Source organism: Sapajus apella, unplaced genomic scaffold, assembly GCF_009761245.1.
Source record: "Sapajus apella isolate SASKATOON/1434 unplaced genomic scaffold, GSC_monkey_1.0 scaffold1, whole genome shotgun sequence".
NCBI lineage: Eukaryota > Metazoa > Chordata > Mammalia > Primates > Cebidae > Sapajus > Sapajus apella.
In genome coordinates this window covers 78916095-78937926 of record NW_022436941.1, presented here as the reverse complement: position 1 = coordinate 78937926, position 21832 = coordinate 78916095, and the positions used below count along the sequence as shown (strand labels likewise).

Genomic DNA, 21832 nt, shown 5'->3' with positions numbered 1-21832 from the left:
AGTAGCTGGGATTACAGGCACGTGCCACCATGCCCAGCTAATTTTTTGTATTTTTAGTAGAGATGGGGTTTCACCATGTTGACCAGGATGGTCTCGATCTCTTGACCTCATGATCCACTCACCTCGGCCTCCCACAGTGCTGGGATTACAGGCTTGAGCCACCACGCCTGGCCAATAATTTTTAAAAGACTAGTTATTTTTAGTTCAGACACCATGCAAAGCTCATCTTCAACGAAAGGCAGATGCCGGGCACTGCATCAAGAATGTAACAGGTGGTTTCTCTTCCCCTCCTTTCCTCTAAAACATGAATAAAACAAAAGTTTCAGCATTTCAGAAATAAGATTTTTAATTAAAAGTGGAAGTTAAATGTGATAAAAGTTTTCTTTGAGCTCTTTAAAACAAGTTCATTCTATAAGGGTTGGAAATATTATTTGTAGTCTGTCACTATAGCCATTGTGCTGTAGGGCCCAATGTTTCAGATTTTGGATACTCATTTCTTTGGAGTGAAGATTTCATCAGGTGTTTTCCACCTTTAGTGATCTGAAATGGCTTCCCTTCAGTTGCTAAAATATAGTCTGTAGTTCAAGCTGTCAAATAGACCTGCAGAAGTCTGCTATCTGTATTGGCAGATAAATGACAGCAGATGGAATTGAGCCTGTGTTCTGTCTCATCAGCAAGCCTGCAACCTTAGAAGAAGAGATGTGCCCCTGAAGCATTATGCAGTTTGCTCATCCAGAATCAGTGTCACTGTCATAGATGGTGAAAGGGAAATTGGCAAATCACTATACATAGTAGGCAAAATGCAACTCTCTCAATTCTCATAGGCATATTCTCTTCACTTACACATTTTGTCTTTTGGCTGAAGGCAGGCTTCTGGGCCAAGATGTTTTGCCAGCCTGGTATTTTTTTTTTGTTTTTGCCCAACGTGTAAAAAGATAATTAATATTACCACAAATGCATGCAACGACATTAGTATCAATTTCCTTAGTGATACTGATGTATTAGGAAATGAACACAAAAGTTACTTAACAATTTATTGAGCATATACTATATTATAGGTTTACCATACTATACAATTGTGATTTTTATTACTGTTAGTGAAAATAACGAAAGACAACACTTTTATATTGTTCACCATATACAAGGCACAGTTCCAAGGATTTAAAGTCTATCAACTTTATAAATCTTTACAACAACCTTATGAGTTTAGCATTACCAATTGCATTTTAGATATGAGAAAAAACTCTAATAGTTATTACTCATAGTAATACCAACAAAAATAATAGCTAACAGATGAGTATTTACTAAGTTTTAGTTACTATTATATATATATAATATATATGTATAACATACATATATATAATGTATATATATTATATATATGTATAACATACATATATATAATGTATATATACATATATATGTTATATATACATTATATATGTTATATACATTATATGTATATTATATATACATATATATAAAGTATATAACATACATTATATATATATATGTATGTTACATAAATATGCACATATGCATATATACAAGTTGAGCATCCTAATCCAAAAATCCAAAATTCAAAATGCTCTGAAATCCAAAATGCTCCAAAGTCTAAAACTTTTTGTGCATTAACATGAGAAAGTGACTCCTTTGCTTTTTGAGGGTGTGCATTGTACACAAACTTTGTTTTATGCACAAAATTATTAAAATTTTGTATAAAATTATCCTCAGGCTATGTGGATTTAGTGTACATAACCTAAATAAATTTCATGTTTATGGCTGGGAATGGTAGCTCACACATATATTCTCAGCACTTTGGGAGGCCAAGGCAGAAGGACTGCTTGAGAACAGAAGTTCAAGACCAGCCTGGGCAACATAGAGATATCCTGTCTCTACACAAAATATTAAAAATTAGCTGGACATGGTGGTGCATGTAGACCTATACATGTGTAGATCACTGGAACCCAAAAGTTCAGGGTTACAGTGACTTATGGTCATGCCACTGCATTCCAGCCTGGGCAACATAGACTGTCTTTCTAATATATATATTAGAGACATTCTCCATCTATCATCTATCTATCTATCTATCTATCTATCTACCTACCTACCTACTTACCTACCTATCATCCATCTATCTATCTATCTATCTATCTATCTATCTATCTATCTACCTACCTACCTACTTATCTATCTATCTATCTATCTATCTATCTATCTATCTACCTACTTATCTATCTATCTATCTATCTATCTATCTATCTATCTATCTATCTATCTATTTTTGTTCCCATGGGGGAGATCACGCCATTAATAATGCAAGAGAGTGAATAAGACCGGGGAGGGTGGCATGCAATTGAGAGATGAATTCTATACTAGAAATACCAAGTTTATGATGTGGAACTCTGGGGTATTACATTGAAATGTTAGGGGTTCTCAATGGGCTGTCTCTTTATATTAAACTCCATTTACATTTAGCTCTGTTGATGTTGCTCTTGCAGCAATTGGTTTTCTCAATTAACAGAAAAGGGAGAGGGAACAGCTTGAAGCATTGGCTGTTGCTGCTTAGCAAAGGAACTGTGCTGCTCTGGAGGGAGAATTCTGGACACTGTGAGTTCCTGTTTGTTTACTTTGTTTCTGATACACCTGTCTTTCAGGAAGCCTGGCAGTCCTAAGCTGAACGAACTGGCATGCCGGAAAGCCCTTCTTTTGGACAAAGTTCAGGGCTTTCCTGCCAAACTGAGGTGCCCTCACAGTAAATGTTCTGCCAACCACCTGAAGGTCAAAAAGATTTTCTGGAGGTTTTTGAGACAAAGGGAATTAAAAATCTGCAAGGAATGGCCTGGGGCATGATAATTCTGAGAGGTAAGGTTCTCCAGGCTACGCACAGAAACCCAACTTTTTATGCTTCTGTTTACTCAAGTAAAATCAACAATGGCATGGAAATTCGTTTAATTTTACTCTTCCTAAGGAGGATCATCTCTTTTAAAGTGTGAATTCAAAAACTCATTATTGTGATATGGTGACTTCTTTTCATCCTAATTATTTGCCATAAGTACCATGCTTGCTAGTGAAAAGACTGGAGGTGGAGAGCACTAGTTTTAACCGTTCTTTACAGTGAGAGCTGCAGTAGGGCAATTTAACCTGAACAGCACAAACTGTCTTTGACATCTGCAACCTCACTCATCACCAACAGTAAACCTGTGGGTCTGACTGGCCAGGTGTACATGTCTCATCTCTCTCCTGAAAGGTCAGGGGTAGCCAGTCACACTCTGCCAATAAAGAGCACTACCAGTTCCTACTCCACAGTTAGTGGCATGTTAAACCTATCAAATATTAAAGGGGAAATGGAATATTCCATTCAAATGCTAAATAATTCCAATGCGAGATGTCTACCTATGATCATGATAATAAACAGAAGACATTTATATCTAGAAATCTGCTTGCCTTGGTTCCATTTATATTTACAGAATAATTATTAAACTAACCCACTCACCCCAAATTGTATGCACAAGGCTTAGAACAAGATACAGGAGTCTTTTGTGCCACCCTCTCTATGAGGCTCTCAAACTGTTTTTTGTTTTTTGCTTCCATATTTCTAAGTGACTTTCTATTATGAATGATGATTTCCCACTCTTTCACCAGCTCCCCTCTCTACTCTACTTCCCTCTTTTTATCCTCCCAAAACAGTTATATAACAATTATTGGCTAAAAAATTATTCAGGGTTCTATTGTATCATCCCTGCAAAGTAATGTTTACTGATAAACCAAATGATGTACCATAATTATGTTTCATTTATTGAACAACATTTTTATTTTTCTCAAGTTACACATTGCCTTATTTGATTATGTGACATTATCACCAGTTCTTCTAGAAGTCACCAAAATAATTTTTCTTAAATTTTTAATTTCTGTGGGTACATAATAAGTGTGTGTGTGTGTGTGTGTGTGTGTGTGTGTGTGTGTATGGGGCACATGAGATATTTTCATATAGGAATATAATGCATAATAATCATATTAGGGAATATGGTGTATCAATTACAGCAGCATTTATCCTTTCTTTAAGTTACAAACAATTCGATTATATTCTCTTAGTTATTTTGAGATGTACAAGAAACTACTGTTGATGTCATCATCCTGTTGTGCTACCAAATACTAGGTCTTATTTGTTCTATCCAATTATATTTTTGTACCCGTTAAACATCCCTACTTCCTACTTCCTCCCATCCACTACACTGGTAACCATCATTCTAATCTCTATATTCAGGAGCTCAAGTGTTTTGATTTTCAGCTCCCACAAAGAAATGAGAATATATGAAGACGGTCTTTCTGTGTCTGGATAATTTCACTTAACATCCTCCAATTACATCCACGTTGTTACAAGTGACAGGATCTCGTTCCTTTTTATGACTGAATAGTACTCCTTTGTGTATATGTACCACATTTTATTTCTTCATTTGTCTGTTGAGGGAGACTTAGGTTGCTTCCAAATCTTGGCTATTGTGAATAGTACTGCATTAAATATGGAAGTACAGATATACTGATTTACTTTCTTTGGGGTATATACCTAGCAATGGGATTGCTGGATCATATGGGAGTTATATTTTTAGCTTTTTCGAGGAAACTCCAAATTGTTCTCCATAGTGGTTATACTAATTTACATTCCCACCAAAAGTGTACGAGTGTTCTCTTTTCTCTACATCCTTGCCAGCATTGTTACTACCTGTCTTTTGGATAAAAGCCTTTTTAACTGGGATGAGATAATATCTAACTGTAGTTTTGATTTGCATTTCTCTGATGACCAGTGACACTGTACACCTTTTCAAATGCCTGTTTACCATTTGTCTTCTTTTCAGAAATGTCTATTCAGATCTTTTGCCCATTTTAATTGGATTATTAGATTCTTTTTCCTATGAAGTTGTTTGAGCTCCTGATATATTTTGATTATTAATCCCTTGTCAGATGGATAGTTTGCAAACATTTTCTCCCATTCTGTTGGTTGTCTCCTCACTAACAATTAACTTTGTTAATTTTTTTCTCTTCTTTCCATAAATTGCTCCTCTTGCATCTCCAATTGTCTCCTCTCACCACCCTTTATTACTGACACTTTACTGTCTTCTATTCTTTACCATCATTTGAAGAGAGGGCTTCCAAAGGTAGCAAACAAAAAAGATTGCATTAATTTTCTAGGGCTTCCATTACAAAATACCACAGATTGGGTGGCTTACACAATAGTGATACATTTTGTCAGTGTTCTAGAGGTTAGAAGTCCAAGATCAAAGGTGTCAGCAGGTTTAGTTTCCTCCGATTCCTCTCTCCTTGGCTTTCAGATGGCAGCCCTCCTACTATGTGTTTACATGGTTGTCTCTGTGTGCATGGGTCTAATGACTCTTTGTGAGTCCAAATTTCCTCCCTTTATAAGAATGTCATTTAGATTGGATTAGGGGCCACCCTAAAGACCCCACTTTAATTTAATCACCTGTTTAAAGGCCTTATCTCTATGGTTACTTTCTGAGGTGCCAGGGGTTAGGACTTCAACATTTGAATTTTGAGAGGACACAACTCAGCCCATAAAAATGATCATGTTTAAAACATTAAAAAAAATTCTTAATACTACTCCAGGCATATTGCAAGTATTCTCTATCCTTTTACTTAATGACACCAGGACCATCTACCTAAATAAACACTGTTCTCTGTGAAATAACATGCTTTTCATTAATGAGTTCTCTCACTTATTAAATATCAATTATTGTGCATCTATTTTTGCAAGGTTCCTAGTTTATCAGCATAAGGGATACAGAGGTAAGCCAGACTCAATCTCTATATACAAAAGGGCTTTGTTGAGAAGGATAAGAGTAGGAGGCTTTTACTTTCTGTGATGAATTTTTATAGGATACTTTAAAACATAAAATATTTGTCAACTCCTTAATGGTGGTTATTCTGAAAAGAACTTGAATGTTTTCAAGGGTGGTACTAATGCATTCACCTTTTACATTAAATGCAACATTTTGCACTTTTTAAAAAGGCACTTTTGTTACCCAGAAGTCAGGCACTTATAAAGGCTATTTCTATTACTTTTGCTTGTCATCAGTTCATTTCAGGAAATATAACAGCTCAACTTTCAACTGAAGAAGAGAAAGTGAAGAACTGAACAATATAAAAAGCGTGCTCTCCTCTGCTATACTTACACATCCACATTTACCCTCCGTTTAGGGCAAGTTGGGAGCCCTGGGGTGGAAGAAGAACTGTTTATAGAGGAGAGCTGAGGGTCTGTAGTTCATGGCAAAGCTCCCAACAATCTGGGCCATAGCTGTTCAGACTTGGAAAGCACATGAAATTGGAGATCACTGCTGCAGCTCATGCTTCAACAGGGTATGGATTCATGGAAAATATTAATGATTAACCTAAACTTAAGCAATACAATGAGAGGTTGTTACTTTGTACTGGCCATCTTTGACTTGATCCTCTATACAAATCCCATGAAGAATGAGTATAAAGAAAAAGAAAATGATTGTTTCATTTACAGGTAAGTTATTCTGGTCCTTCACCAAAATATGATAACCCATTTTGGTCTAACATGAGACTACTCAGCAAGAAGTCATAACTGTTATCCCTAAATTTTTTATAGGTATAAGGTTAAGCTTAACATGATAATTTATCCAAAGTTTTCTTAACTCTGTTTTTCATAGGCAATTTTCGGTATCTTGGCATTGCTGGTACTGTATTATGGTAGATATGAAATCAGCCAAATTTAAACTTGTCTATCTATTGTTAGAAAGCATTTGGAGAAAAATTAACTACATTTTAGGATTTTCCAGTTAGAACACTGTTGCCTGTGGCAAAAGCTTGATATCATGTATATTCATTAATTGCATTTGCCAATAGACTGTTACTACCCTTTTTCAGGAAAAAGAAATTCAAGTGTCATTTGTCATTCTTGGCACCAATGCTGAATGGCCTAACAAAAAAATGCCATGGTTGCCTTGTTGCAGGCATTCTGTATTTGCCTACCATGTTATGAAGTGTCCTTCTTACAACCACCTAACCTTTCTTCCTCCCTGAACCTGGGTACAATTGCACGTAGATTAAAATTGACAGATGGTTAGCACATATATCAATCTAGGCAGAGAATCTCACAGATTTGATATGCAGGAAATAATAACATCAAACAGCTTTGGGAAAGATGTGTAAACACTGAATGTTTTGCTTCTATCACTATAAGAGTTGGATTGATTTTGAAAGGACTCAAACTCTTCAAGTCTAGAATCTTCACAGATAAAATAGGAACATCTTCAACTTCATCTTGATGATGCTTTCTTATGGGGACTGAATGATTAATATATACACATGAAAGTGTCTCTCCCTTGATATCTGCAAATACATGTGTGTGCACACACAGACACACACACATACATACACACACACACATCTGTACAGAATTAAATTATGCATATGTTTCAGTCCAGACACTTGCAGCCTCATTTAGAAATCAGGAGTGTATTGTATAGTAATCCAAATGACAACAAAATCTTAAACAGTGAAAGATACTTTAAAAGCTACACGATTACATATCTCATGAGTGTACTGAAAGTAACCAAGTTCACGTGCTCTAGCTGAACCCGCTGAATGCCAGTGCATACATTATTTTTGTAAATTAGTTCAACCACTGTGGAAGACAGTGTGGTGATTCAAGGATCTAGAACTAGAAATACCATTTGACCCAGCAATCCCACTACTGGGTATATACCCAAAGAAGTATAAATCATTCTACTATAAAGACACATGCACACATATGTTTATTGCAGCACTGTTCATGATAGCAAAGACTTGTAACTAATCAAAATGCCCATCAATGATAGACTGGATAAAGAAAACTTGGCACATATACACCATGGAATGCTATGCAGCCATAAAAAGGGTGAGTTGATGTCCTTTGCAGGGACATGGATAAAGCTGGAAACCATTGTTCTCAGCAAACTAACACAAAAATAGAAAACCAAACACCACATGTTCTCACTCATAAGTGGGAGTTGAACAATGAGAACACATGGGCACAGGGAGGGGAATATCACACACCGGGACCTGTCAGGGAAATACCTAATGTAGATGATGGGGTGATGGATGCAGCAAACCACCATGGCACATGTATAATTATGTAACAAACCTGCACCTTTTGCACATGTACCCCAGAACTTAAAGTATAATTTTAAAAAATGCTTGAGATAGCTCTGCACCTTATATTTTGTTACTGTAATTTCAAAGATGAGGAGTATGAACCTCAGAGAGGGTAGGCAACTTGACGGAAAACAGAAGAAAAAGATCCACTTGGGCCCCAAGTGTGGCCTCCTTCCAGCAGGCTACACAATCTCGAATTTGAAATATACTGGATTTGCATCATGCTCTCCAGTCTTCATCATGGAAGAGGGAGGGACTGGACCTTGAAGAAAGGGTAGAATTTGGGCATATCAAGAGAAATACGGGGACACATCAGAAGAGATGATGTCAGACAAGGCATGGAGACACAAACATTGGGGGCATATTTGTGAGATAGTAATAAACCAATTTTTCTAGAGCAGAGAATCTGTATGGATGAAAAGCAAGAGAAGGAGCCAGGAGAGTCAACTGGAGCTAATTCTGAAGGCCTAGAATGCCAGACAAAGGAGCGTCATTCACTAGCTCATACAGAAAATGAAAAATTGTCAAGAAACCACTGTGCTGTGTTACAGAGATGTCAGGATATCGAACAAACAACAAAACAAAACAAAACAAAAATGACAGCAATAAAATAGTCTGTGTGGAGCTTAGAGTCCATGTCCTCCTATATGTGGAACAGGGCTCAGGGGCTATGGTAGAAGTCTGTGTGGAGGGCAAAGGCAGCACAAGGAAGGGAGTTGTCATTTGGATCTGGCATAAAAGTTGTCAAGAGGGGTTTCACAGAGGACATGGATTCATGCTGGAAGTGATGGGCAGTGAAGAAACAGTTTGAACTGTGGAGTATATGTTAAAAATACCATTTTCAGAAAATGATCACAGTAGCATCATCCAGCAGGCATAATGTGGAGTGATGATTGGAGTCTCAGGCTAATTAGATAGATCATTGCAGCTATCCATGCAATAGGAGAGGGTAGTAGCAGTGGAAATGAAGTTGTAGGAAAGCACGAAATTTTACAGTGAACACCTCAATAGACTTGGCTTTCTGGCAGACAAAGATGATGAGGGAGAGAAGGATTCAGTGATGACTCTAAGGTTCTGAGTTTAAGTAGAAAAATAGCAATGTCCTGAAGAAAAATATGGGATTTTCTTCAGGAGAGCTTCTTCAAAGAAAAAGGTGAGCTCAGGTGAGGAAATGGAAGCATAAAAAGAGAAAAAACTTGCCCAGGTAGGCAACAATTTGCCAATACAGTCAGTGAGTGGCAGACTCTGAGTTCAAACACAGATAATCTAAATATGGACTGTCCGATGTGGAAGCCAATAGCCACAAGAGGCTGTTGGGCACTTGAAATGGGGTTAGTATGACTGAAGAACTAAATTTTTAGTCTTATTTAAGATTTATCAATTAAAATTAAAAGACTGATAGTTGATTCAATAATACTATATTTAGAACCACCTGGGTAAGTGAATCTGTATTTCTAATTGTAAATTTTATGAGATCTAAATCTCAATTGAATGAAGATCAAATATGATTGAGGACAACTGGGCATCCAAATTAACATGTGGTGTAAGTAAAAAATATACACAGGATTTCAAAGACAAAGTATGAGAAAAGAATGTTAAATATCTCATCAATAATTGTATATTTTGGTAATAAGTTGAAATAATATTCTGATACAGTGAGTTACATAAAATATATCCTTGAAATAAATTTTACCTGTTTCTTTTTACTTTTTAAATGTAGCTCCAGAAGACTTAAAATTACAAAGTGTAATTTTACATAATATGTCTATACTCCAGCATTGGTCTATATCCTGAGAAATACATAGATCAGAGGTCACCTGCATGAGACAAGCGACATAGTTAATGGGACAGGTTATTCCTTTCCCAATTCTAAACCTCTATTTTCAAAAGATGACCATGGAGAATGCCAACATTGTCTTAATTCAATGGCACAGTGGGCCCTGAACCTGATCACACTGTTAATCTCCCTACTCTCTTGTCTGGGTCAACTCTTTCACAATTGCCAGAAAATGAACAACTCGAATTGTCCTTTCTCGGTATACCTTATATTTGTTTATGTCTCAGAGGATAATTATTTCATTCACAGTTGTTTTCTGTCTTTCAACTACCAGCTCTATCTTCACCTCAGTCTCAATCTAAAGCCAATTTTATCAGAGAATCCCAGAGAAGAGCCCAATGAGGATTTCTTGGATCTGGCCTGAGAAAATAATAACTAGAAAACCAGGGGTTATTCAGGATCTGGGTATAGCCTGTATGACCGAGATTTTTTTTTTTTTTTTCCTATGGGAGTTCATAGACTGATAGTGAAATTCAAATGGTGTGTTTGGGAACTGTTCACAATAATCCAGATTTTAGTTCTACTAAGAGTTATATGTGTAATAAACTAGAGGTGGACAATTTTAATCGAATGGAAAAAAAGGTCAGAGCTAAGCTCTTGTAACTCTCTAGGTATTGCAGAAATTAGGGTAGTATCATTTATAAAGTAAAGGACTCTAAAATTCTACCAATTTTCAGGCATTCAGTGCATATGAAGCAATATTTCCCCAAAGTTAGATCATCCAGATGTTTTATATTAATCAGACTAAACATTTGATTCATCACAGATTCAATAACATCAAAGGCAGAAAATTCACATCTACTTGCAAGCTAAGAAGTGTAGTGCTTTTTCCATTTTCTATGCCAGCTCTCTTGACATACTTAGCACTTACCCACAGAATAATTCAGGTCATTGGATTTATGGTAAAATGCCATTACAAGAAATGCTAATAAAGTTATATGTTCTATACATATACATATATATACACATATATTTTACATAATTCTCTAGGTTCATATTGTATCCATGTACTTACAATACATATATGATGTATTTCACCCAAGAGATACTCCAACGTTTCAGAATATTGTATATGAAGTCTCAGCGCAACAGATAAACTGTTCTGCTTTACTCCCTTTTAAATTTCTGGTATTATTTTAACATATAATTTATGCACATTCTTTGTTAATAATTCTCTATAAAAGAAAGCTTAAGTAAACATTCTCTATAACTGCATTTATAGAGTATATATGGCATATATCATATTAAAATGTATGGAATGCTAAAGTACTGTATCTATAGATTATAGCAATGAAGTCCTCACAACTATAAGGCAAATAAAAAGTAATTTCCTTAGCTAAGAGCATTGAGGAAGAGATAAACAAATCCATTACAAAGGACGTTAAATGCATTTGAAACAGCCTCAATAAAATATCCAAGCTCCTGGGAAAACAATGTATCTAACTACTGATAAATTGGTTTTCTGAACTACTGAAAGGGAATAATACACAAATACCCAAGTCTAGCCAAACAAACTGTACACCTATTGAACTTCCAGTAAGAAATGTTTGGTTAAAAAGAAAAAGCTATTTTACCTTTTTTATAAACAAGCAACAGAATGAAAAGTGATAGAGCACTCCAGCTCATGGCTAACTCTACTGTGTGGCCACAAACATACTTCTTTGGAGTGACTGGGTAATAGTACTATTTTTTGTTGGTTTATTCTCTGCTCTTCTCTATAATTCTAAAATTATGTTGTTCTTTCCACAGTCAACACATCTCTAACAGTTATACTAATTTTGGTTGATTTCTGGCAATTGCAACACTTAAATATTCATATTTATCGCTGAGGATGTAATAGTAGGGCAGATCAGTATTGGATCATCTGTATCTTGATGTTAATATTTACTTTTTGTAAGCATTTCTTGGTTAAGTTCAGGATTCAATATCAAGGCTAAGTATGATTTGACTTTTTAATTAAAAATTAATGACCAGTTTCAAAATGAGTGTCATTTTACAAAGCACTTGCCATATAGATATATTACAGTTTACCCAAGGTCTGAGTGATCTCAGCCACAAAATATTTAGAAATATATTTTGGACTTTTATAAGCTATCTTCTATTCAAGCTGTATTGAAAGGTCTGCACAATATAAGACAGGATGAAAGTAATGTTCTGAATTGGAAACAAACACATAAACAGAAAAAACGAAATTGATTGTGACTTTAAAAAACATTAGGTGTTGACTCTCAATTCTAAATCTAATCCACAAATATAGAGGTACCCCTAAGAATGTTGGCTTGGCCATTTTCTATGTTCACATCTTCAATCCCAACCTCGTTTTACTCTTTGCTTGATATTTGTCTACTTACCTTCATTGATTTGTCTTGCCAAATTCCCCAAATCAGTTTATCTCTCAATAAATCATTATCTTTGTTCTCCAACCTGCTGCTTGTTTTTTCCTAATCCCTATTTCTGTTAATTGTACAACTCTTATACCAGAAATCCAGGATTCATCATGGTGTCTGGGTATCATCATTAAAAGAGCATCCTCTTTTCTTCGTCATACAAGTTTGCAAGTCTTGCAAATCCTTCCATCACAATGTCTCTAGCAAACATTCCCTCCTGTCCATTTTATTCCTAGCATGCACCGTTCCATGTTAGGCCCTAATTACCTGCACTTTTTGAAAAAGAAAAACAACAACAACAATAAAAAACCCTTTACTTTTCCTGATAGATATGCATATAGCCATTGCAGAAACACAGAATTAAAAATAATACAAAAGTTAATACTATAATCTATCATCTTGTATTAGTTACCGCCTTATCACCTGTAAGTTAGATTATTGCTGTAAGTCCCCTCACTAGCCTCCTTACTCTAGTCTTCTGGTATTCCAAGCTGAGTCTTCATTGCTGCCACTTCATTCTTTCTTAAGCAAAGCTATCATCATAGAACCCCTCTGCTCAAAATCTTTAATAGCTCACCTTAGTTTAGAAAATATTCTTTAGTTTAGTTTTCATGACCCTAAAAATATAGTCCTCCTCCTTTCCAGTTTTATTTCCCATATCCATGATTGCTTCTCAAGTTCAATAAATTTTGACCACACTCAATTTTTTTCTATAAACATATTTTCCTACATCCACACCTTTGTGAGGCTGTTTTCCCAGCCTGAAAAGCCCTTCATCCTCAACCCTGCATAACTGAATGTAAATATCAATAATAAATGTCATTTTATCTACAAAGCCTTCTCTGACACTCCCAGTTGGAAGTAAATTCTCCCTTCTCAGAGCTGCCAAAATATTTTACTCCTGCTTTCTCCATGGTATTTAACAGATCACAAGGGACATATTGAGAGAACAGATGACTGGTCCTTGGGTCCCAACTATAGGATTTAACATTGTGTGTGTGTGTGTGTGTGTGACAGAGTCTCACTCTGTCCCCCAGGCTGGAGTGCAGTGGCATGACCTCAGCTCATTGCAGCCTTCACTTCCCAGGTTCAACCAATTCTTGTGCCTCAGTCACCAGAGTAACTGGGATTACAGGTGCACGCCACCACATCCTGCTAATTTTTATTTTTGGATTTTTAGTAGAGACAGGGTTTCACCATGTTGCCCAGGCTGGTCTCAAACTCCTAGACTCAAGTGAACTGCCCACCTCGGCCTCCCAGAGTGCTAGGATTATGGGTGTGAGCCACTGCACTCAGCCACATTTAACAAACTTTATGGTTTTCAGCAAAGCCTTTGAATCTGCTGGGTTTTCTTACCAGTTGATGTGATAGTCAAAGAAAATAGTATATGACTATCTACTTTGCAAACTGCAATGTAACGTGAGTTCATTATCTGCCAGCCACCCCTTTTTGGTACTGTCTTTCAGGTGAGTGCCTCATCTTCTTTCATGACCTAAAAATTTGTAAGACCATACCTGAATAGCTCAGTTTGTGGTCAGTGTTTGGTCTAATGTCTCCTAGAGAACTATTACAGTCTTTATGTATTATAATTTATTTTCCCTTTGAATTTTTGCCTGGTTAGACTGAGTTTTTTTGAAGACTGAGAATTTTTCTTTCTCAGTTTTGCATTCCTAGCTAAAAACTTTGAAATCAATTCCTATTCAATAAATGTTTGCAGCACAAGTGAATGTATGAGTGAATTAAATGAATGAATGAATGAATTTACTGGTATCTTAAAGTTGTGAACAATTATTTATGTTAGTATTTATCATCTGTCTTTAGATTAAGCTCCATGTGGGCCGGTTCTTTATATGATCCATGTTTGTATCCTTATAGTTCCATGTGCATTATATGAAAAGCAGAAAGCTGAACAGAAAAAGGGAGCTGAGCCGGATGACATGGTAGGAGGTGCCTGTGCATACATCTTCCTGTACAGCAGTTTTTTACTAATGTGCATGCAATCTTAACATTTGTTTAATTCACAAATGAGGCAAATAATATTCATTATTGACATTAACGTTTCCGTTCAAATTGAACAAAAGAATGTCTGTAAACATAGATACATCTTTTGATGGTAGAGTAACACAAACTTCAGTGGAGTAGTATCTTAGGTTATGCAGCAAGAATCTGACACAGTCACTTTTACCATCAAGAATCCCTTGAGTCATCCAATGTAAGGCAAAGTGTTCATACAAGACAGTACACCAAGGGAACTGAGACGGGAACAGAGTGGTGGATTCACATCTCCTACCTCAATCACACTTACTAGCGAACATAGATCCATTGCTTGTGGTGGCAAATGGAGCAACTGGTATTGCTCTATTGTAATGTTTATATCTCCCTTCCTCTATCTCTCCCATTTTACTTTGTGCGTATATTTGAATTTGCAGCAGTAAGTGCTTGGATGGTGCAACTGTACTCAATTGTTCTTTTACAGTATCAGTCAGGTTCTCCTTTGTCACAGGACATGTAAAAATCTCTCAATAGCTTAGAAAGATTAATGAGTCTGTGTAAACCTCATTATTCCTTGAGTAACTTAATCCCAGTGACCCTATTGTAACCTAAATCCTAGTCTGACTTGGAAAATCCAGTGTGGGAGGTAAAAGTGGCAATTTACCTTTAAAAACTGCCAGCGATGTGCAGGCTACCACTCATCTTTCTACTCTATTTTGAGGTGACTTTGAACATATACTAAAGTCAGAGACAACAGCAACCCCAGGGCTGGAATGTCCTGCTTCCACAGAACTCATCATACTGCATTCCCAGCATCAGCCTTAGAATTCAAGTGGGTTTTCCCCAGAGGCAAGACTGCTGATGAAATGAAACATTAGGCAGAAGCAAAATCTCTCACAGGTCAAAATGGCCAAGAACTCCCTTGTTAGCAGAGTATGAATCCTACCACAAGCAACAGAAAGAGAAAATTAGATTGTGGTACACTTGATGTCATAGCCACTAGATTATTAGCACGCACAAAAACAAAAAACAAGAAAAGAAAATGGGAACTCAAAGAGAACAGAGCTTCTGGTATTCACAGTGTTCTTGCTATGTACATGATGGATTGCCATGGTAACACCAGTATCATATGAATCATCTTACGTCGGATACCAGCATACACCGTTCAAAAATAACAGCACAAACAAGAGCACATATTTTTAGTCAGAGTAGCAGGGGGCAGGAGGGCAATTTAGGAAAACTGTTTATCTGTCATAAGGGTGAGTTAAATAATTTGTTATCGCACAACAGACTCTGAGACTTCCGTATGCGTATGTGTTGCATGGATTAAAAAATCAGTGAGTAAATGCCATATGCTTCAGTAATTCCCTACAGAGTATGATAAACTGAAGGTTATACATTTTTTGAGCTGGTTTATTGTGAATTCTTATACAATCATAAGCTTAGATTTCAAGAAATCTTAGAAGAATTTTGAACGTTTTCATCATGAAAATTAGGCATATTGATTGTTTTCTGATTCAGCCATTGCTTATGAAGAAACATCACAGCAGTATAATTTGTATTTTTATACTTGATGTCAATTATAAAACATTGGAACAGAGTATGTTTTGGTGTAATTTACTAGTACTGCAGAAATGTAAATATTGCTACAACAATCAAAACCAACAAACAAACACAAAGACCTTTGGGGTGGATTATATCGAAACACACAATGTAAAGATCACTTCAGAGGCTCTTACACAGTAGTTCACATCAGCTGGCTGTATTAATAAAGACAGAGAGGAAGGGACTGACACAAGAAAATTATAGGTAAAAGAAGACTTGATGATGACAGACAGTGTTAAGATAAAGGAATATGACTAAGGTGACTCCTATGTTTCTAGCTTGAATAACTCTGTAGTAATCAATCAGACCAAGAAATAAAAGAAATAGACCAGATTGTAAGAGTAAGATGATGAGTTCAATTTTGGCCATGAGAACAACTAAAATAATTTTCAAGCATAGTATATTCAAGCTCTGAGAAATCCTCCTCTTTAAACTTAGTATAAACATAGATACATCTTTTGAAAGTAGAGTAATACAAACTTCAGTGGAGTAACAGGTTATGTGGCAATTTAAGCTACTAGGTAATTTATATAGCAGTGGAGATGGCATTAACTTAGTGTAAGTGTAAAGAGCAGGAGTGGTCAAAGCTTGAGATGTACATTAAGAAGTTGCTGAAAATTTTTTTTTTTAAATAAAAAACTTATTGCTTGCTAATGGAATGAATTTAATATGTGTTTCTCCAAAAGGGTACATGTATTTACTTTCTGATTACTTTTGTACTCTCAGTTGAAAAACAATGAATTTTACAAGAATTTATTGAATGTCTATTATGTACCACGACACAGACAAAGCACCGGACACACAATGATTTAAAACATATGCTTGAACCTTGTTCCCATGGTCCTATGATTGAATGCGGGAGGAAGACCTTAGGCCAACAAAATACATAAATATGTAATTACAATTGTGAGAACAGCTCGAAAGGAGACAAGAGCCCAATAAGAGTACAAAAATAGGTACCTTACATAGTCTAAGGCTTTGGAGAATGTTTCCCTGGGGATGATGAGCCCTGAGGATGAGTAACAACCTGCTCTTCCGAGAACCACATGAATGAAGCCCTGACTGTCTTTTCAAATTCAAAACACATCTCTCTTGTCTGAGGAGCTTATTATCTTTCCCTTGGACAACTGTAACATCTTTCTCTCTAATTTCTTCTCTTTGGGGAACCTTCTCTCTATCACCACTGGGGAAACTATTTTCCTTCCTAGAGCAACCTTCTTAGGGCAATGTGAAACACAACATTATGGACCAAGTCCAAAGTCCTGACTATTGTTTGAGAGGCTGCTAGTAGATTGACTGTTCACCTTCTTTTTTGCCTTTGAAAGGTGCCATTCTGAGCCTGGAATACTTTGTCAGCATTCACCATTTCACTGATCACAGTTTACAGAGTAAAATAGAAGATGATAACAGAAGCTTCACATTTGTAGTTCATCTATGTAATAATTTTCTTCAACATAAGAGCAAAGTCGTGAAAAACTAAAAAGAAATTTCCAAAGAATTATTAAATAATTTAACGTCTCTTATTGAATATAGAAATGGGACTAACATATAAAGGTCACCATGATTGTGTAGTGTCTTGTGCTTCACACTTACAGTAAACATTCCAAGTACTCTAACAATTCTCATTCTACTCCTTTTGGCAAGTGAGAGGATGCACAGATGGGTGATAGATAAATCCTGAGCTGATTCAGAACAAAGGTTAACATTTATGACAGTTTTTATTAAACTCTAGCAGTTGGGAATAGATTTGAAAACTGACCTTTTTCTTTTTTAAACCTCAGTTGGAAAATGTTACCTATTGTTTATTTCAATGTTTTAAAATTCTCAATGATAAATAAGACACAAAGAATATGTTTTTATACTGCATTGCCAATGAATAAATTAATAATCACTTATTTCTCCCTAAAATGAAATGAAGAATTATTGGGCTAATTCATATTTAAAAACACAGTAATCTCCCCTACCCATCTTCTCCAGTTTATTTTTGGTACTCTCCTCTCTGCCTTATTACACTTCAGACACCTTTATCCTTTTAGTTTAACACATCAGGCTTCATTCATGTGGTTCTCAGCGGAGCCTTTTGTTACTCATCCTCAGGCCTCATCATCCCCAGGGAAACATTCTCCAAACGCTCAGACTATGTTAGGTGCCTATTTTTACACTCTCATTGGGTCCTTGTCTCCTTCTGAGCAGTTCTCACAATTGTAATCACATATTTATGTATTTTGTAATTGTAATGAAATTGTCCCTGTCAGGATTTCACACTGTTTCCTTCTGTTGATACAGGGATTCATTCTTTTCCATTCCAATTAATGCAGCATTCCATTGCCAAATTCTTCTTTCTAAAACAACTCTTTTCATCATAACACTCTTGAGGAGGAAGAAAGATAGAAAATATATAAATTAAGATTCATTATGATAATGCAGTAACGCACACGGAAGAAAAGGAACACAGCTAGTTAAGGAGGCACTTCCATTTGGAAATACAAAATTATGAAAGGTCTTACAGGCAAGATCTGTGGAATGAGAGGGGATTCATCACAAAGTGAGGAGAGAATGGAACTCTAGGCAAAAATCAGATACAGCTAGTAGTTATTTTTACCTAAAATATAGAGTACACATGAGTGACAAAAGCAATTTACAAGGAGGAGAGACACAGGAAGGACATAGATTATGATGGCTTAGAATTTAGCCCTATTTTTTTGGTAGCCACTGAAAAGCTAGTGGTATAAACATGGAAGCATCATGATGGTATTTCATAAAGTGAATCTGTGGATGACAGTCAGGAAGAGGATGTTGATAGAATAAAGAGACCAGTTGTAAGGCTAGCAGTTTTAAGGCAAGATAAGATGAGGTTTGGACCCAAGATGGTAGCAGTGGAGATGGCATGAAAGGGTGACGTGAAGGAGAAAGAATGCACCTGCAACTGGATAGTGCTAGAGCGGTCAGGCTGAGGGAGAGGAAGCATTCAGGAGGACTTCCATGTCTGTGCCATAATAAAAAAGGACATGGGAGATGGGGAAGGTCTCCAGGTAATTTCTGTTTCAAATCTATTGAGTTTGGCAGCTGGATATACATCTCTACATAGAAAAGAGAATGTGGAACTGGAGATACACATTGAAGTTAGATCTGTTACTATTATTAATTTTTACCCAGATATAGAAAGAATTAGAACAAATTCCAAGGACAAAGTTTTGTTTAAAGTGAAAGGAAGGGCCTCTCATCAAAGAAAGCAGTTCCTTTGTTTTCAAAGTTTTTCCTTCATAAAATGTGTTCTTTGCTGTATTAGTCTGTTCTCACAGTGCTATGAAAAATATATAAAACTGGGTAATTTACATAGAAAGAGGTTTAATTGACTCACAGTTCCACATGGCTGGGAAGGCCTCAGGAAACTTATAACCATGGTGCAAGGCAAAGGGGAAGAAAGGCACCTTCTTCACAAGGCAGCAGGAAGAAGACGGAATACCAGCTGGGGAAATGCCAGACGCTTATAAAACCATCAGATCTCATCAGTCCTCACTATCATGAGGGCAGCATGGGGAAACTGCCCCCATCATTCAATTACCTGCCCCTGGATTCCTCCCATGACAAATAGAGATTATGGGAACGACAATTCAAGATGAGATTTGGGTGGGAACACAGGCAAACCATATCATTTGCTATTAGGAGGAGCTAGTTATGATGAAAACACTCATGTAGTCACACATTCACAATCGAAGGATCCATGCATGTAGGCAAGAGTTCAGCACAGCTTCATATACCAGGCCAATAGGACAGTCACTTAATATATGTTGTCGTCTATGTAATTTTGCCTTATATTTTCACCACTACTTGAAAACCAGATCTCAATGTTTATTACCTAGCCTGGTGCTACAAGAATGTATTTGATCATTTATTCAGCTTTCTTTAATGAAATCTTGGTAGTCTCCCTACTGAAAGAATAATAAGCCCTGAAAATGCAATAAAGCCATACTAATTCAGATAAATCATAAGACAAGAGTGTTTGAATTACTGAATGCTTTATATTATTTAAAAAGGATAGCAGTTGTCCCTTTTTTTGTTGTTTGTTTGTAGAAAGTGGTTTATTGAGAGAGAGAGAGAGAGAGAGAGAGAGAGAGAGAGAGAGAGAGAATGAGAAACAGGAGAAGGAGAAAGAAACAGCTAACTCTCACACTGAATAAGAGAATCCAGAAAGATGGAATCTAGGAGAGGAAAGCAGCTTCCACACTGAGTGGAAGGGAATAGAGAGAGATGGAGTTTAGGAGGGGAAGACAGGCTTCCATGAAGGGAGTGTTCGTGGAAGGGGGCAGTTGTCCATTTTTAACCAGGCAAGAAAGCATTATCTTGTGGTTACCACAAAAAAGATAAGAGAAAGTATTCTCATGAACACCTAAAAAAATATCAATTATCTAGATATAAATTAATGTCTTCAAAAAGCTCCAAAGTCCTCCCTAATTTATTTACATAACGTTTCCTCCACCTTAGCCCTACTGACATCTTGGGGCACATAATTCTTTGTTGTGAGAGGCTGTCTATTAAAGGAGATTTAACGTCCTTATTCTTTACCTACTTGACACCATCAGCTACTTCCCACTCATTACGATAAAAAGTGTCCCTAGACATTGCCAAATGTTTCCTGCATGGGAGGTGGAGGGTAGAATTGAGAATCACTCAGTACCTTAATAATAAATTTAATACTTCCACTCCTCTTGAAAAAAGCTATAATAAAGCAAACGTTGGTCTAGGCTTGTTTGAAAGATTATTGAGTTCAAAATAAAGTGGTTGAATTTGATAAAGATTTATTGTTTGCAATGTGTACTTGTTTTTCTTTGGTAGAGAAAATGAGACATTCATCTCTGCAATGCCTCCCTCGTGCAGGTTCACGCCCATTATTGAGTCCACTTTTATGAACATGAAGCCACTAATTATTCAGGATTCACAGTCCAATTACTATCTCTCTCCACAGTCATCACTAACAAATCATTCCATGAGCACGACTTGTTATGGGCTTAATTGTGTCTCCCCCAAAGTTTGTATGCTGAAGCTTTAAACATCAGTTTCTTAGAATGAGACTATATTTGGATATAGGACCTCTAAAGAGGAGATTAAATTTAAATAAACCTTAAGCATGGGCCTTAATCCAATCTGACTGATGTCCTTATAAAAACAGGAAATTTGGACACACAAAGAAATCCAGGGATGTCTATGCACAGAGAAAAGGCCAAGTGATAACACAGTGAGAAGGTGGCCATCTGCAAGCCAACCAGAGTCCTAGGGAGAAGCCAGACCTGTTGACACCTTGACCCTGGATTTCACAGCCTTTGGAATTGTGAGAAAATAAATTTCTGTTGTTTAAGGCACCAAATCTGAGAAAACAAATTTCTGTTGTTTAAACCACCAAATCTGTAGTATTTTCTTATGACAGTCCTAACAAATTAATACACAATTTGAATAAATTAATAGGTTGATGACTAGTCATAAATCTAAGGGCATGACCTTGTGATCATTCCATAAGGATGGAGCAGGCTGGTTTACCTTCACTCACACTCATTGTATTCCTTCCTATCTTCTGCATCTTTGTACCCTGCTTTTTTCTGATCCCAGGGATAATAGGGAGAACACCCTACCAAATGATTTAAAAAAACGGAGGCCATAAACCAACCCAAATGCCCATCCATGATAGACTGGACAAAGAAAACATGGTACATATACACCATGGAATACTATGCAGCCATAAAAAAAGATGAGTTCATGTCCTTTGTAGGGACTTAAATGAATCTGGAAGCCATCATTCTAAGCAAACTGACGCAAGAACAGAAAACCAAACACCACATGT

The 21832-nt window shown here is 36.5% G+C and overlaps 1 protein-coding gene and 1 long non-coding RNA gene across 9 annotated transcripts in view; one reads left to right on the top strand and one right to left on the bottom strand.

Moving 5' to 3' along the window:
* PDE4D (phosphodiesterase 4D) overlaps nucleotides 1–21832 on the bottom strand; it is a 1549195-nt gene that overhangs the window by 428610 nt on the left and 1098753 nt on the right. The gene's annotated exons all lie outside the window — the stretch shown is intronic.
* LOC116554936 lies at nucleotides 6023–21456 on the top strand. The gene is made up of 2 exons (XR_004270331.1): nucleotides 6023–6526; nucleotides 21167–21456. It is a non-coding gene; the product is annotated as an uncharacterized LOC116554936 (long non-coding RNA).